A 13955-nucleotide genomic window follows, 5' to 3' on the forward strand; every position below is an offset into this window, starting at 1 on the left:
TCCTCTCAGGGGTCTCTTCTCTTCTCCTTCGCTGTTGGAAACTAAAGAACAGTTTCACTTCCGGGTCACCCGGGGCAGAGTCGGCAGAAGAAACGGAGCCGATGGAGCTCTCCTCAGGCCTGAGAGGTGAACAGTGTCCGGGTCAATGAAGGCAGCGTCAGCACGAGCAGCGGAGGCTGAATGAAGCCTCTCAGGATACCATAAGCCCCGCCCCGCTCCCTCTCAATAATGTCTGCTTTCGGGTCAGTGTCGGCAGAGTCAGCGTCTGTACCGGATGTTGCCGAGCTCTCCTCAGGCTTGTGAGTATGATAGTGTCCGGGTCACGAAGGGTAGAGTCAGCACCAGCAGCGAGCCCCAGCCTCCTGCAGAGGAGAGTGGCCTTGATGGTCTGTCTGTCTGTCCAGGGGGGAGGAGCCCTGAGGGTCTGTCTGTCTGTCCAGTGGAAGGAGGAGCCCTGAGGATCTGTCTCTCTGTCCAGAGGAAGGAGGAGCCCTGAGGTTCTGTCTGTCTGTCCAGTGGAAGGAGGAATCCTGAGGGTCTGCCTGTCTGTCCCGTGGAAGGAGGAGCCTTGGCTGCAGTTACCTTCAGTTTCAATTGTAGACACTGCAGGGGTAAGTGAGCCTCTCACAGCCATCGTACAACCTAAGAGGTGTGAATACAGCCTGGGGGTGTACTTACCTCACACCGTCATCAGGGGGTGCAGTGGGCAGGTGTACTGATCTCACACCATCATCAGGGGGGCAGGTGTACTGACCTCACACCATCATCAGGGGGGAGGGGGACAGGTGTACTGACCTCACACCATCATCAGGGCGTACAGGGGGAAGGTGTACTGACATCACACCATCATCAGGGGTGCAGGGGGAAGGTGTACTGCCCTCACACCATCATCGGGGGGCGCGGGGGGCAGCTGAACTGTCCTCACACCATCATCAGGGGGTGCAGGGGGCAGGTGTACTGACCTCACACCATCATCAAGGTATGCAGGGGGAAGGTGTACTGACCTCACACCATCATCAGGGGGTGCTGGGGGCAGGTGTACTGACTTCACACCATCATCAGGGGGCGCAGGGGGCAGGTGTACTGACCTCACAGCATCATCAGGGGGGATGGGGCAGGTGTACTGACCTCACACCATCATCAGGGGGGATGGGGCAGGTGTACTGACCTCACACCAGCATCAGGGGGAGGGGGACAGGCGTACTGACCTCACACCATCAGCAGGGGGAAGGTGTACTGACCTCACACCATCATCAGGAGTGCAGGGGGCAGGTGTACTGACCTCACACCATCATCAGGGGATGCAGGTGGCAGGTGTACTGACCTCACACCATCATCAGGGGGTGCAGGGGGCAGGTGTACTGACCTCACACCATCATCAGGGGCGCAGGGGGCAGGTGTACTCATCTCACACCATCATTGGGGGTGCACCCTGCAGGTGTACTGGCCTCACTCCATCATCAGGGGGTGCAGAGGGCAGGTGTACTGACCTCACACCATCATCAGGGGGTGCAGGGGGCAGGTGTACTGACTTCACACCATCACCAGGGGGTGCAGGGGGAAGGTGTACTGACCTCACACCATCTTCAGGGGTACAGCCTGGGGAGTACTGACCTCACACCATCATCAGGGGTGCAGCCTGGGGAGTACTGATCTCACACCATCATCAGGAGTGCAGAGGGCAGGTGTACTGACCTCACACCATCATCAGGGGATGCAGGGGGCAGGTGTACTGACCTCACGCCATTATCAGGGGGTGCAGGGGACAGGTGTACTGACCTCACACCATCATCAGGGGGTGCAGGGGGAAGGTGTACTGACCTCACACCATCATCAGGGGGCAGGTGTACTGACCTCACACCATCATTGGGGGGTGCAGCCTGCAGGTGTACTGGCCTCACACCATCATCAGGGAAGTGCAGGGGGCAGATGTACTGACCTCACACCATCATCAGGGGGTTCAGCCTGGGGGTGTACTGACCTCACGCCATCATCAGGGGGGAGGGTGGGTGTACTGACCTCACACCATCATTAGGAGTGCAGGGGGCAGGTGTACTGACCTCACACCATCATCAGGGGATGCAGGGGCAGGTGTACTGACCTCACACCATTATCAGGGGGTGCAGGGGGAAGGTTTACTGACCTCACACCATCATCAGGGGGCAGGTGTACTGACTTCACACCATCATTGGGGGGTGCAGCCTGCAGGTGTACCGGCCTCACACAATCATCAGGGGAGTGCAGGGGGCAGGTGTACTGACCTCACTCCGTCATCAGGGGGTTCAGCCTGGGGGTGTACTGACCTCTCGCCATCATCAGGGGAGAGGGGGAAGGTGTACTGACCTCACACCACCACCAGGAGTGCAGGGGGCAGGTGTACTCACCTCCACCATCATCAGGGGGTGCAGGGGGAGGTGTACTGACCTCACACCATCATCAGGAGTGCAGGGGGGCAGGTATACTGACCTCACACCACAATCAGGGAGGAGAGGGGGCAGGTGTACTGACCTCACACCATTATCAGGGGGGGGGGGGTGCAGGGGGCAGGTGTACTGACCTCACATTATCATCAGGGGGCACAGCCTGCAGGTGTACTGACCTCACAACATCATCAGGGGATGCAGCCTGCAGGTGTATGTGTAATGTTTAATTGTGAGACGACATGGCCCACTGTTATATATGAATCCCTTCATTTAGCCATGGCTCTTTAAAGAACAGTGCATTATGATATTTAAACACCCATATTAACAGTGTTTAGATCCAAGCTACGTGTGCCAGAATGCTATGTATCCTTGCTGAAATTCAGGACTTGAGTTGTACTGTGCAAGGGGGTGACATTGTGACCTTGTTATAAGTTGGGATACTCCTTGTTCTTATTACACTTCACCCCAATGCCAACACGGTTGACAGGTTTATGCTCCTGTTCCTTGATACAAGGAGGAAACAAAAGCATATTTTTACAGAACAATATTAGTTTCTTCTCTCGGAATACATGTCTTTATTAAGCACCTTTGTCCACAGTTCTGTACATTGAACCCTTTGATATCCGGACTTTGTTCCCTAAAGTAAGGTGGTTGTTTTATTCATAACTAGCATATGAAGCTGCCTTCTAATTCGTTGATATTCTAATGATTTGTGGGGCCCGGGCAACACATATTTGGGGCTCCCTATTTGGAATACACTTGAATGTATTACTGCTTTTAGGGTCATTGAAGTCCGTGTGATGCCCCAAAAATATTTAATCGTGTTAAGCCTTCAGAACCCGTGGCCGGCAACAGCATCTAAAGCCCAAGCTGACTAGAGTCCACCAGCCAAGTACTATCAAAGAAGCTTGAACAGACATTGATAAAGATATTTCTTTTTGCGATTGAGTCTATATTTTTTCTTGCAAAAAGGTGTTATGTGGCTGTCCAGTCAGCGTCTTACTCCTATTGCAGGAAATCCTGTTATTGGTTATGTGTTCTACGTTTAGTGGACTAGTGCACAATATTGCAATAAAAAGACTTATACATAAAGCACTTGAAAGTGTATATAAATGTTTGTAATTACAAATATATCCCCTTTCACAATAGGCATTCCTGCTGCAGCATAGAAATTCAAAGCACGGATCTCAGGATTTTCGCCATCGCATTTGTGAAAATCGAATACCTTTCTCTTTATTTCTCTTCCCTCGCCTTGTCCATCTCAACTTCTATATATGTGTAAACCTACAGCTAAATCCGAGCCGCTTTCAGTGGCGGGCCTTGGCGGGGTCGCAAACCCCAAATCTCCACAACAATCGTTTCGCTGGTTTCCCACAAACGATGCCAGGGCCACAAGTATTCCTTTTCAGTGTGTTTTTATTTTAATCCAAGTCACTCGGCGCGTTTCGGAGGCAACCTCCTGGTTCACGAGTACGAGTGCAATGCAAATCACAGTGTTTATACAATATCATGTGATACACCTCTACGTAATAGACAGTGACAACAGATTCAAGGGGTTTGAACGTCCTTGGAGCTGGAAAAACAGACTTGTTTAGTCAATGTTGGGAGATACATCGTGAGACATTGCATTAAAATCATCATGCAGTATGTAAATTAAACATTAGGTCATTGCTGTGAACCTAAACATTTTTCTTGAGTTTTTTACCTGCCGTTGCAAAAAGCATTAACTCCGCATTGTCATGTGCGGCACATTGTCATTTCCAACCAAATAAGTGCTGGCGAAAGTTCACTGTGATTATAAGTTTAACCACGTCATATGTAATTCTACGCGCTTGGTGTAAAACACATTCAATCATTAATGCTGATGACCAAGCACGTAGAATTACAGATGACGTGGTTTCTCTTATAATCACACAGAACTCAACTCTGAGGTGAGGCTGGGTAGACCACGCATACAGAGGAGAATGTGAGGGTTGAGGCTGCACGGATCAAGCATGCACAAGAGAATGTGAGGGTTGAGGCTGCACAAATCAAGCATGCACAAGAGAATGTGAGGGTTGAGGCTGGGCAGACCACGCATACACAGTTGAATGTGAGGGTTGAGTCTGAGCAGACCAAGAGTGCACAAGAGAATGTGAGGGTTGAGTCTAAGCACACCAAGCGTGAACAAGAGAATGTGAGGGTTGAGTCTGAGCACACTGTAGGAAGGTGGATATCTGACTATGGCTGCCCCCAACTTTTTGCCTGGTGTTTTTCTGGTTTTTCGACTTAATTGACCTGGGGCCCTGTTATTCAGGACCCCAGGCCCACTGCTCTCTCTGTAAAATGGATTCCATGTACCTTAGGTACATACCAATTGGTACTGGGCCACCTTATCAGTCCCTGTACAGCATACCTTAGGTATCCAGGGCATAGGTGTACCCAGGGCCTACCAGGGGCTGAAGCATGTATTATGCCACCCCTGGCTGGCCATCTAAACAGACACAACTGGCTGCACGACAGCTGGGGCAAGGTGGTGTAATCACCCTTTGCTTTAGATATAGTATCTCTATATCTAACCCTAAAATGGACACATATATTCCTATCAGTCACTCCTATGGCAGGCCTTATCAATCCTGAAGGCAGAGTGCTTGGAATCATGTGAGATGGTGCTCTGGCATGAGCTGAGCCCGTTTGCAGCTTGCGGAACCAAGTCCTAATAGCTGTTCCATGATAACGCTATACCATATATTCTTAAGTGCATTATGACCCTCGCAGTCAAATGCTAACTTTGGCATAGCATTATCAAAACATGTCGAGTAAGGTGTCATACGAATTGGAATACTAACCCCTTGCCAATTCTGGCGACGGGGTTAGCATTCCACCCTTCTAGAGGGACACGACATGTATGTAACTGTGAACCCCGGTTAAAGTTAACTCGAGCCTCAGCATCACAAAATGGATGCTGCCACCACAGACACAAGTCTGACCTCCTGCTGCTGGGAGTCCTTCCAGCGAGGGAGGCTTGGACAAAGGGTTTCCTGCCTTGGGAGGTGCTAGCACCACCCCAGACAGGATTTTGTGTATTAGGTAGGACAGGGCTCAAAGGAATGAGACATGCCTGGGGCACACAAGGTGTCCCTGTGCATACACCGGTCAGAACCAGTTCCTGGGGCACTACAGCCCCAGAGCTGGTGCAACACCGGACAAAGGAAAGGGGGTGTAACCACCCCCCTTCCTGGTCCCACCCAGAGGAGGGACCTAGTCGTAGTGCAGCCCCCTTTAGCCGAATAAAGGTAGGAGCTGGTCCCATTCCAAATTAGATTATCCTAATCAACTTTACAAGAAGAAACTCTGGACTTCGACGTTCTGCTCCACAGAAGACTGAAGAAAATCTCCCTTGTGGGCAAGGAGTATCCACCCTGCACAAGCAGGCACCATCAGCGTACAGCGGCTTCCCTTTGTCGTCTTCCTGCAAGGATCCAGACTTCAGAGCCTGACGAGACCCGGACTCCCAGACCTCTCCGACCTCTACCCCCATCTGCAGCACAGCTGAGACCCGTGGGTGCGACGAGACACGTGGGACCGGCCATCTTGAAAGAAGCAGCACTTCGCTCCAGCACGACTTCAGAGGCATCCTCGTCCAAGTGCTTTGGGGACTGAGAAGCCCCGACCCCGAGCAGCTCCTGCATCGAAGATCAGCCCTCCAGCATCCACGAGATCTGCGTGGGGCCCTTCTGCCTGTTTGCTGCTCGACGCGTTATCTGGTCACTTGCCGGCTGGCTTGTGACCTCCTAGACGACGAACTCCGACAACTTTGCTGCTGGTCTGGTTGCTCCAGACTGTCCCTTGCACCCTTCCAAAAGAGGAGCACCCCGGACCCTCCTGGTCCACTCCAGACGCCGATTCCACTCACAGCGTGGGTTGCCTTTACCAAGGCCTGTTGAACCCGAATCCGGAGACGACACCGCCAACAGCGAGAGCCTGCGTGGGACAGCTCGTGCCCCCATCCTGGTCGTCGAAGACACCACCTGGTCCACGTGGCTGCAGAGACAAGCATCCACCTTCACCTGATCGCGACGACGACACCTGGTTCCACTCCTGGTTCCACTCCAGTCACTGGCTAGTGACTTTGAACATTGTCCCCTCTGCTTTCAGGTTCTTCTCTTCACTGATCCACCCTTGGATCACACCGGACATCTTCCTCCTGACCGCCTGCAGCATCTTTTCCTCCAGGCTCCATAGACTTCAACGCCGGAACCCGACACAACGTGGCACCTATGCACCCGCAGCCTGTGGGTGAGGTAACACGAGCATTTCGGTGCTCAAGGGTAGCTTGACTCTCCTAGTGTCCAGTTCCACAGTGGTTTTAGTCCTATCTAGTCAGGGACATCCGTATTCACCTTTCCTTTAAACTGTACTGTCCATAGATGTCTGTACGCATCTCGCGTGTTAGTTCACACTCTGCACACGCTTTCCGTGGGCCTCCTATTACCTACCTCAAGTTAGTATAGCGTGGTCCCAGCGATCTTACAGCCTCTGGACAGCTCCATTCCTTTGATTGACTTGCACATTCCACTTACTTAGTATATGGTTTGTCGTGCCCCTAGGGCACCATTGTAAATCGTGCAACTTAAACGTATTTTTCCTAAGAGTTTGTCATGTGCTTAGCCCTCTGACCTCATAAAGAGTTCAGAGGTGTATGTTAGTTAATAAATACTTGTTTATTTTCATAACAACCTGTGTGGTGTCCTTTCACTTGGTATTCAAGGTTTTATATGTGGTAAAACAGCTGGCTTCACATGCCAAAAGAGTTTAGCCTAAAGACTGCTTTTGTCCACGCTACTAGGATAGCTGGTCTATAAGGTTGACTTTACAACCAATCACCATAAGGGTTGTTTGGACTGATACAAGGTGATCACTAGAACTAGTGAGCATCATATATCAGGCCAACTTCTCACACACACCATGCATGCGCAAGAGAATGTGAGGGTTGAGGCTGGCAGACCAAGCAATACAAAAGGGGATGATGGACGGAGCATCTGAGCAAATCAAACACTCACCCCCAGTCAACTGATCTGGGTTTAATGCATCACCATTCTTTAGCTCACTCTCCCACCCCAGTTCAGACATGGCCATATGCAAATCAATCTGATCCTGTGCCTCATGGGAACAGTCCAGCCCGAACTGCCAATCCATGTCTTTCCTGGACCAGAAACAAGTATCCTGGGACCGATTTCGGATTCATAATCCTCATCAGCCAGGCTATCTTGAATCCAGTGGCAAAGTGAGCAAGGAACTCACTGTGAGAAGTTAGCCTGGCATATGATGTCCACTTTTCTAGTGGGCACCTTGCACCAGTCTAAAAGACTCTTATTGAAGGTGGTTGTATGTAAAGTCAACCTTATAAACAAGCTATCCTAGTGTTAGCATGGACCAGCAGTCTTAGGCTAAAACCTCAGAGAGCATGTGAAGCAAGCTGTTTTACCAATTATAATCCCTTGAATACCAAATGAAAGGACACCACACAAGGTATATATCATATATATATATATATATATATGTATGTATTACTAACACAACCCCTCTGCACTCTTCATGAGGTCAGAGATCGAAGTACATTACAAGTTATTCATTAAGCAGTTACACAAATACAGTTCTGTCCTATGGCCTTCATGAACCATATACTAAATAAGTGGTATAAGGACCACTTCAGGAATGGTGAATTGGCCTAGGGCCTAGAGAATCGCTGGGGTCACACTGGACAACAAAGGGATTGGAAGTAGGAGGCCCACGGGAGACGCGTGCAGTGTCTAAACACAGTCGCGAGTTACCATAGAGTTATAATGGGAACGTCAAAGTTACAAAGTAGTAGATTAAGGACACTTCTGGGTGGACTACGGTAAAACCCTTTTAAAGTAGGACACTTCGAGAGTCAACACCCAAGGGAGCACCGGAGTACTCGAGTTACCTCACCCAGGGAAGCCGGGTGCATAGGTGTTCTTTCGTTTCGGGTTTCGTCACTGTTTCCTATGGAGAGCTGCAAAGAAGTGCTGCAGGCGACCAGGAGAAAAGTGTGAAGAACATGAAAGCAGAGGGGTCAGAGTCTGGGTCACTTGCCAGTGACCAGGAAGGGACCAGGAAGGAACCAGGTGATATCGAGATGCAATCAGGTGAAGAGGTGAAGCTTGTCTCTGCAGCCACGAGGACCAGGAGGCGTCGACGACGACCAGGAGCTGGATTCGAGCTGTCCCACAGAGTTTCTAGTTGACTGCGGTGTCGGTATCTGGATTGGACCCAACAAGCCTTGGCAAACGCAATCCACGCAGGAAGGGAAGATTGGCAGCTTCTCCTTTGCAGGGAAGCTGGAGCAAGCCCGGAGCAACCAGGCAAGCATTGTAGTTTCAAAGAAAAGTCTTGTTGAATCTCCCCACCAGACCATTGCATTGTGGTGGTAGGGTGTGGTGAACTTGTAGTTCACGCCACACTCTTTCCACATAGCAGTCAAGTATCCAGACATAAAGTTTGCACCTCTGTCTGAGACAACCTCCCTCAGAAAACCCACTCTTTAGAAAACTCCCAGGAGGGCTCTTGCCACAACAGGTGCTGTTGTGGTCCTTAGGCGAATAGCTTCTGGGTATCTGGTGGCATGATCCACTACCACCAGAATAAACCTGTGCCCAGAGGCTGTTTGAGGATCCACTGGTCAAACAATGTCTATCCCAACTCTTTCAAAGGGAACCCCCACCACAGGTAGTGGTATAACGGGGGCCTTTGTGGTGCCACCTGATTTGCCACTGGCTTGGCAGGTGACACAGGAGCGACAAAACTCCTTAGTCTCCTCTGACATGTGGGGCCAGTGAAAGTGAGGGGCAAGCCTGTCCCAAGTCTTGTTCTGGCCAAGATGTCCTGCTAAGGGAATATCATGGGCTAAGGCAGGGGTCTTCAAACTGTGGGGCGCGACCCCCAGGGGGGCCGTGGAGCGATGCAAAGGGGGTCGCGCCTTTACAGTCATACTTCTGCCCAGGCCCAAGGCCTTCAGCCCCCCTCCTCCCTCGTGTGTCTTTCAGCCTGGCTGCTGCTGCAGTATAACTCGAGCTGTGGGCTCGGCTGGGCAGTGTCTGGAGTCATCTCCTGCCGCCCAAGTTTTTCACAGGTCTTTAAAGACCATTTGCATATTTACATGCCTTTGTAAACTGGTTACAGAGGCTTCGTTTTTTCCTGGGTCCAGTACCCCCTGTGCCCCCACTCTGCCTGTTCCTTACATTTGAATTTTACAATTACTGCTGTAGAGTGAGAATGCATTAAATGAAAAGGAATATAAAGTAGGGTTGCCAAAAGAACAAGCATTTGCAATGCAATAGGTCTCGCATTAGAAAAGTTTGAGCTATTGGTATTGTAAATGACACATTTTTTATTTATGTGTTGGTTTTTAAAATAGCGAAATTAATAGCTTTGTCATTTACAATACCAATAGTTTTAACTTTCGCAAATATGACACCTATAGCATTTGTAATGCAATATGTGTTTTATTTCCATAACTTAGATGTATTGATATCACAAATAACAATGGCTTTTATTTTAAAATAATTAATACTTAAATAAAAGCTATTGTAATTTATAATTGTAAATGACTTTTGTGAAGATTATGTTCAGTGTATTTTATTGTGACGAAAATCCAAGAACAGAAGTGAAATATTAACATCTTTTTGTGACATTTGTAATAAAGCTTGAAACATTCAGAGAACATATTTGAACCAGTTGTTGTTGAATGGTTGCACAGATTGATGCTGTGGTGGCGCTGAGTGATGTGGTAGCGCTGAGTGATGTGGTGGCGACGAGTGATGCTGTGGTGTTCAGTGATGCTGTGGTAGCGCATAGTGATGTTGTGGTGCCCCTGAGTGATGCTGTGGTGTTGCTGAGTGATGCAGTGGTGATGCGATATATAGATAGAGGGAGGGCGATAGATAGAGGTAGGGCGATATATAGATAGGGTGAGGGCAATAGATTGATGGCGTGAGGGCGATAGAGTGAGGGCGACGGATAGATAGAGTGAGGGTGACAGATAGATAGCTTGTAGGCGATAGATAGATAGGGTGATAGATAGAGTGAGGGCGACAGATAGATAGAGTGGGGGCGACAGATAGATTGAGGGTGACAGATAGATAAGAGTGAGGCCTCGTGGTGGACGTGGTGGTGGACGTGGTGGTGGTGGTGGATGTGGTGGTATTGGATGTGGTGGTGGTGGATGTGGTGGTGGTGGACGCGGCCTGCATCAAAAAGTGAGACAGACAACTCATGCCTTCTTGAATTATGGAACAATAAGCAGAGTGGCGGAGGCCGAAAGGAGCATACGGGTCCGACCCGTATGCTCCATGAGGAGAGATGAGATGATGAGAGAGGACAGCAAGGGAGTGAGACAATTCGATTGAAGAGGTAAGGGATGAGTAGAAATGTGAATTGCCGAAGAGAAGTGTGGACACGCAAGAAGTGAGTGTGAGCCAAAGGTGAGGACTTCTGTTAGAACAAAGAGGAGATATGAAAGTTGAATGGGGGGACTGGAGAGGTGTAAGATACAAATAGACAAAAGTTTGAATGGAGAGATGAGGTGAATGAGAAGTGCTGAGGGGCACAGGAGGTGACGGGCCAGAGAGGCCATGAGATAAATGCGAGAGACTGTTAAAGATGAGGGCAGTGAAAAGACAGAATAACAAGAGGTGATTAAAGGTGTAGTGAGAGGTTGAATGGGGAGAGTTCAGAAGTTGTAAAAAGGGGTGAAAGAAAATGGCCTGCAAAGTGAGGGAGAGATCTAGGGTTAGGAGAGGAGAGAGGAATGGAAGGGATGGGGTGAGAGGAAAGCTGCATGGGTAAACTGCTTAACGCTGCACAAAACCGCCAGTTTTTTTAGGGACCCCTGCTTCTTCTGGCCAGGGTCAGATGAGCTTCTAATGTGGCAGCACCTATTCGTGCGGAGTGGAAGGCCCTTCACAAAAGTTGACTAGAAATCTTTCTGAAGTTAATTGCTGTGTTTTGGTTATAAACGGGTACTGATGCGGTGAAATCCTTCCTCAGTGTTACTGTGTGTAAAAAATGTAAAAATAATGAAGTAATGCTATCCCAAAATACGCGGCATCACATACCATCACTTACATTTTCTTCCCACACAATTTAGTCAAGTTTGTCCCGTAATTTGGTCCTCACCTGCCTCATAATTCTAGTAGCCCTGCCTACAGGTTTAGACATTTTTGTCAGGAGGGGGTCCTTATGCCTCGAAATGTTGACAGGGGGGTCTCGGCATCCAAAAGTTTGAAGACCTCTGGGCTAAGGTAAGAAGGAAGCCCCTGAATGCCAAAGGTATGACCAACCTCCTGGAAGCACCAGGCTTGGGGTCTCTACCCTCAGAATACAGGAGCCCTTCATCCCAATACACTCTATGGGTACCTATAGCTTTCCCAGCAGCTTCAGCAGCAGCTTCCTGTCTGAGGGGTTCAAGAGAGGGGCAGTCCAATTGCGCCTGCCTCAGGTCTGCCCTGGAAGGTCCCCCTGTCCCAAGAAACTCAACCTGATCAGGCTCAAGTTCTTCTAGGACAGTTCCTTCTTGGGTCTCACAGCCAACTCCCTGGGAAGACTGATCCTCATTCTGAGGCAAGGGGGAAGGCACTGCCTTAACCCTACTGCTCTTTCTCTTGGTAGGCAACTGGTCCATAGTTTCAGGATCCAGGGCCTGTTCAGTTTTGCACTTTTTGGCCTGTGACCTGGTCACAGCAAGGACATGTGCTGATATACCCAGCATCTCTGCATGAGTCCTATACTCCACTTCAGACCAGACTGAAGATTCTAGATCATTGCCAAGCAGACATTCTACAGGGAGGTCTGAACTAACAACAACCCGTTTGAGGCCAGTTACCCCTCCCCAGGAGAAATTAACAATTGCCATACTATGGGTGGTAGTGACATTGCTTGCATTGGTCACCAGGTAATTGTCACCTAGTATGATCTGTCCAGGGTCCAAAAAGTTAGGCGTCACCATGGTGACACTGGCACATGTGTCCCTGTAGACCTGAGCCACTTTATTATTAATCAAAGGAGTCTGTCTGTACTTGCCCAGGTTACTGGGGCTCACAGTAGAGGACTTAGCCATGTCCACATCACAGACAAGAACAGCCTGAGTAAGTATTCTGACTAGGCCAGAATCCACTTAAGTTCTCAGGGTTAACCCTACTACACCCTTCTGTTGAGAACCATCACTATTAGCTGAACTAAGGGGAACAGTTGCCTTAGGGGCAATGGTGGCTGGAGCTGTCTCCTTCTTGGTGCAATTACTGAACCAGTGAGTATTACTTTTACAAAAATTGCACCATGGTTTCTTTGGACCTTCTTTCCTCTTGGATGTCTTGGAACCTCACTCATTAGAAGCTTTTTGGGGACCTGGCGAAGACTTCTGCTCTTTTGCTTTCTCCCCAACCTTTTGGTCTTGCTTCTTCTGATCACCACCTTGGTTCTGTACCTTCTGCCTCACCCTGGTTCTGACCCATTGGTCTGCCTTCATTCCCAATTCTTGGGGAGAGGTCAGATCAGAGTCAATCAGGTATTGATGTAACAACTGGTTCTGACAATTATTAAGAATGTGTTCTCTCATAATCAAACTATACAATCCTGTATAGTCTTTGACCTTACTGCCCAGTAACCAGCCTTCCAGAGCCTTAGTGGCACACTCTACAAAGTCAGTCCAGTCCTGAGTCTGTGTCTTCTGTGTTTCTCTGAACAGCAACCTGTTCTGCTCAGTGGTTAAGCCAAACCCATCGATCAGAGCACTCTTCAGGACAGTGTAGTTGTCAGCATCCTCATCACTAACCGTGAGAAGCTTATCTCTGCCTTTATCTGAAAAGGAGAGCCATAGTATAGCGGCCCACTGACTCTGGGGTACCTGCTGTACTTTGCAGGCCCTCTCCAAAGCAGTTATCCATTTGTGGATGTCATCCCCACTCTTGTAGGGAGGGACAATCTTATTTAGGTTTTTATGGTCATGAGACCATACCCTATCTCTAGAAATTATGCTGCCACCAGTGGACTCTAGTCCACACAATTTTCTCTCTCTCTCAAGAGCCAGGGTCTCTTCCTCAAGGGCAATTCCTTGCCTCTTGGTCCTAAGCTTTGATTCTCTCATCCTTGCTTTATGTTCTTTTCTCTCAGGGGAAGTCATTCTCTTGAGAGCTGAGGCATCTGACACCAGAGTGGTTGGATTCACTGGAAAGGTATGTCCTCCTTCTGTGCTCAGTGTTGAGTCTTCTTGAGGGTCTGGCTTGGATTCTCTCTTCTCCAGCCCCATGTAGCCTTAGGTTGATCTGGTTCAGTTCTTCAACATGAACCTGATCAGCATCATCTTCATCCTCAGCACCCCCTGGATGGTCATCCCTGGAGTCTTCTGTTGAGGGATGCCCCCCCTCCACTACCTGTCTGATCTGGGGTTTCTGCCTTCTCAGCATCATGCTCCACTAAGAGATCTATTAGGTGTCTTAGGGTTGGACTCTGTCCTTGTCTCCGTCTCCTTAG

The 13955-nt window shown here is 49.4% G+C and overlaps 1 protein-coding gene across 1 annotated transcript in view; it reads left to right on the forward strand.

Moving 5' to 3' along the window:
- Positions 1-416: 416 nt before the first annotated feature.
- The window catches only part of LOC147663356 (uncharacterized), a 108206-nt gene continuing 94667 nt past the window's right edge, over positions 417-13955 (forward strand). The window contains exon 1 of the mRNA XM_086950502.1: positions 417-611. The gene's annotated coding sequence lies outside the window, so the exon portion shown is untranslated. The remainder of the gene's footprint in view (positions 612-13955) is intronic.

The sequence above is a fragment of the Lissotriton vulgaris genome, unplaced genomic scaffold (assembly GCF_964263255.1).
Source record: "Lissotriton vulgaris unplaced genomic scaffold, aLisVul1.2 SCAFFOLD_300, whole genome shotgun sequence".
Lineage (NCBI taxonomy): Eukaryota > Metazoa > Chordata > Amphibia > Caudata > Salamandridae > Lissotriton > Lissotriton vulgaris.